The sequence below is a fragment of the Gadus macrocephalus genome, chromosome 3 (genome assembly GCF_031168955.1).
Source record: "Gadus macrocephalus chromosome 3, ASM3116895v1".
In the NCBI taxonomy this organism is placed as follows: Eukaryota; Metazoa; Chordata; class Actinopteri; order Gadiformes; family Gadidae; genus Gadus; species Gadus macrocephalus.
In genome coordinates this window covers 12,328,230-12,333,068 of record NC_082384.1, presented here as the reverse complement: position 1 = coordinate 12,333,068, position 4,839 = coordinate 12,328,230, and positions in this window count along the sequence as shown.

The window sequence follows — 4,839 nt, the reverse complement described above, 5'->3', positions numbered from 1 at the left end:
GGGCAGATTTCAGTAATTTTCTTGCCACCCCATAACGACCTGCCCGGACTGCGTGTAGCAGCCTTTGGCACAAGTCCTTGGGCACCAGTACCTTCTTCACACCTCCTCCTTGGCCTGAAGCAAGCCAGGCCTGGTTACACTCCCCTGGCACACAGACCCGATACACCCCCTTGGCCTCCAAAAGTAGGTATCAGTCACGGAGGGGGCATGCACTGGTGTCATCTTGATGCCAACAAGATAGACCAGGCCTCTTAGGAGAGGACTGTTTGTTGGGAGAGGGCATTGATGTTCAGGCGCAGGCTTGCCCCCCGAATGGCTTAGCTTGGAGGACCTGGCAGTATCCTCCCCATCAGCTCTCAAGCGTGGAAGGGGCGTTGCAAAAGCTGAGGGCAAAATACAAAACTGCCAGAGTCCTTGGCCAATGGTTAAAGCCGTCTTGGGTCTGACTTCGTGTTCCACTTGCCAGTAGCCACTACGAAGGTCAGTGAAAAGAAATACTGTGACCATGTGATTCGGTCGAGGGCAACCTCAATGCAGGGGAAAGGGGAATAGTCCTTGGATTTTTGGAGCAGGTCTCTAACCAGTTGAGTCTGCTGAGATTCTAGCCCTTCACTGCTGATAAAGGTCCTGATGGCGGTGTTCTGGTGAGCGTGAGGTGTCTGTCGTTTTGAATAATGTCTTTTGCACTTTGGCGGCATCAAGTGGCCGTACATGTATTATTTAAGTATTTTCTGTTCCCTTGCTTATTATTGTGATGTTTGAATAAACTTGCCTGTTGCAATGTTGGTATCAGGGGTGGGTAGTAACGCGTTACAAGTAACGCAAATGAGTAAAAAAGTACTTTTTTCGGATAAAAAGTACTTTTCACGTTCCTTTTTTAAGTCTGTAATTTTACTCTTACTCGAGTAAATATTTGATTTAGAATTCCACTCTTTACTCAATTACATTTTCCATCGTGCCTTCATTAAAATGAGTATTTTGATAAACATATTATCTTCGTTGACTGTAATACAAGCGTACACGTTAGCGACGCCCCCTCCCTAGATTGCAATATTGTAGCGATTCCATTGCCGGGGAGACAGCTCACAATTACGTTGGGGCTGAGGACTCGAGCCAGACCATGCTATGCGTAGGCTGAATCGCAATTGCGTCAAAACAAATCTGTGTGGAAATTGCAATAAGTGAAAGATACAATTTCGCACGTTGAGCACACAGTGGTGTGACTCGTTTATTTAGTCAAAGAGAAAAGCCGGAAATCAAAACGCGCTGCAGGTAAACAAATCCCGCATGGGCTCTGACGTCATGAAACGCCGTAATCCTTAAAGGGACAGCGATCCCTGAACCACCAAAACAGTAAATGACATGCAGTAAACGACAACACAATTGAAAGAACAACACATAACAAAATACTGTAGGTGAATTATGTTACACTCACTACATCTGATTCATTACCACTCTCTTCATCCCACACCACAAACATGACATACAAAATGTCGTGGAACAGAAACAACTACCAGAGCTATTTATAATTAAGCAATAGATCACGACAGGCTGTGGTATGTGCTCATGAAACCACTGTTAAGGGGTATCCTATTCTCTCTCTCTCTCTCTCTCTCTCTCTCTCTCTCTCTCTCTCTCTCTCTCTCTCTCTCTCTCTCTCTCTCTCTCTCTCTCTCTCTCTCTCTCTCTCTCTCTCTCTCTCTCTCTCTCTCTCTCTCTCTCTCTCTCTCCCCCCCCAGCCAGGTTAGTGTTTAATTGGTAACTGTTCCTACAATGCTTTTGTCAAAGCTGAAGAAATGTTTGAGAGTGCATCTTTCTCACACATACACACGTTTGGTCTTTTTCACTGATCCAAGCACTGCAATACAAAAATGTAAAGTAACTTGTAATTTGAGTAACTTTAAAACAAAGTACTTTTTTACTCTTACTCAAGTAGGTTTTTACAATTGGAATATTTACTTTTACTCAAGTAAATTTGAAGGAAGTAATTGTACTTTTACTTGAGTATAGATTTTCAGTACTCTACCCACCTCTGGTTGGTATAATGTTTGTATAATTACTGTTATACAACTGTTACTGTTTCAATGTGACCCAGACCGTATTTCTCATTTAACAAACATGCGTAGCTTATAATGTGTTTCAGGGCAGAGCAATTATATTAAATGGCTTAAAACAAACCCATCTGTAAAGATCAGTGAATGCATAGCAATCAATGACCAGTGGTGTAGATGGTTTTCGCTCTGTGCAAGGTCATTAGCCCAAGTAAGTCCTACAAAAAAGGAACTACAGTAATAGCAGATGTTGAAGTTGTTAAATCGTTAACAAACAATTTGTATGGAACAATCGGTTAAGGTAAGTTAAGTGCTTGAGTCTCGACACTCGCGATTTTACCCGGGCTCCAGCGCAACTTTCCCTACCAGGTGCAGCCTCAGGTAGCCTAGGACCATTCATACAGGAGCAAGCAAGAACGTTACCTTTTTCTGTCCTTGGGAAACGAAAAGACGGACAATCCGTTTCCACTGTTAGAGCAGTTTATCATTGCACATTTACGATGCATTTATTTTCGAAAAATCTATCTTCAATTTCGAAAAATAGACAATGACAGATGAAATGATATTGAGCGGGACATTGACAGTATTATTTAAGGTGGTCATACCGTACCTACCTACCATGTATATAACACATTGAACATTGAACACAAGAAATGGAAGAAATTCCATTATGCCCATGTACTTTCACCATACATAACTATATAAAAAATAAAGGGCCTGCAGGAAAATATAAATACAGTACGCAAAAAAATAACTTCGACGGAATGTTTCTGATCGTACTTCAGCTTCAGATGCCGTCAAGAGGTAGCCTGGTTCTACCAGACTCTCGTACTTCACTTCATTTCATTTCATTTGTAAAGAGAGTCTGGACCTAATCAATTGACAAACGTTAACTCACTTGAAGGCGGGTGTCTGTTGAAGTTTAAAATGATTGGATCTGCCCAGTGCCACTCTGGATCTGCCATAACCAATCGCTAACGTTTGGTTGTGACGCATGTCATGCGCCGGGAATCACGCGCAGGTTGTACACAAACCAAACACCTTGCGCGTCTGCACGAAAATGTCCGTCAACGACAGCTGCAGGTTTTGTTCGTCGAATTTAATTTATCAGGGAAAAATTGCACATTGTAAATCAACTACCGACCTACAACAACAACTCAAACTGGCGTACGACTTTATCGTCATTGTTCTCAGACACGCCCTCTGTTCGCTGATTGGCGGCCGCTGTGGCGGCACCAGAAAACCAAATTACATACAGCAGGTCCAGACCTAGTACTGAAGGGAAATTCAAATTGAGCGGAAGTACTTAGGCGGGCGGAGCCAGGCTAGTCAAGAGGGGTCTCTGGTCGTAATCAGTCGCAAGTCCGTCCCTGACCAATCAGCATTCATTAGCAGAATGCTAACGTGAACGGCCCAAACTAAGAAATCGAAAGGACATAAGTAGGCTACTCATTCATTCGACTTTTGAACTATAATCTATATTGAACTTGCGGAATCGATATTTCAACGACAATGTTCGATATTTAAACGACAAGCAGGTGAAAGAGACATATTTAGCCGTCTAGCCCCATAGACTCCCATTCATTCTGGACTCGCCCGCGATCACAACAATACTTCGCCTGATGCGTACTTTGGCCGTTTCTCAATTCCCAGCACGTGTACTACAGACTCGATGACTTGCAAGTACGTACTTGGCAAGTCCGTACTTCAAGCAGACTTGCGAGCACGCGAGTACGTACCTGCGTGCTACCCACAATCCTCTGCGTTCACACGCTGCACGGGAAAAATGGCAGAGGGGAAGCAGTGCACGTTCAAATGTAAGTGAAGTTATATTGAAGTTTTCAGAAATATTTTGTGCCGTATTGTTTTTTATAGATTCATCATGTTAATGCAAATAATCAAGATTAAAGACCTGTGCCACTTTTTCAACTTAATGATACGTTGCTATGCATGGACGTAGCTGGTGTTAAACACCACCGTCACCAATGTCAATTTACTCGCTCACAAGATTACGTTATTTAGGTATACCTATTTATATTTGTGTTTAATCTTTTTTTTTGGATCAGCCCAGCAAACAGAGGGTTTTGTGGAATGTGCACCTTAGAGTGGCGCACAAACATTTGTTTACCGGTGGAAGGGATACTGCCACTATCCAATGTTGTAAAATAAATGCACCGCCGATCATTTGCAATGTTTGTAATGAACGTATATAATTGTATTTTACATGATATACTTGTGTTCAAAGCACTGGTAGATTGTAGGCATATATGAATGAATGAATTAGATCAGTTAAATAATATATCCAAATAAATACATGTTTATCATCTTTCTTTGTCTGTTTTCCCCTGCGTAATAGTAATCAACCGTACTGTAAATGTGATGCATGAATTAAGTTCTCATACAATTTCACTTAGTTTTATAAAAATGTAATGTATTTTCTTTTTAATAAATACGATTCGATCAACCGCAACAAAGCTTTTGTGACTTCCTCAAAGAGGCTCCATGCGAAGGAGACATGACCGCATTCATAACAGACAAAAGTGAAATAAATATCGATCAGCTTGATTGCTGCCATGTTTTATTCATAACATAGGCGCACATGTGTTTACAAGCGGAAACGCAGTATTAAAAAGCGGAAGCGGAAGGAAGCGCTTCCACACTAGCAAGTCGTTCTAAAGTCTGAACGTTACAAACGCAAGCACTCGAGCTAGCACTCTAGTCTCATCTCCATAGGACCTGACTAGCAAGGACGCTTCCTAGCAAGGCTGCAGCCTTCACATTGGGAAAC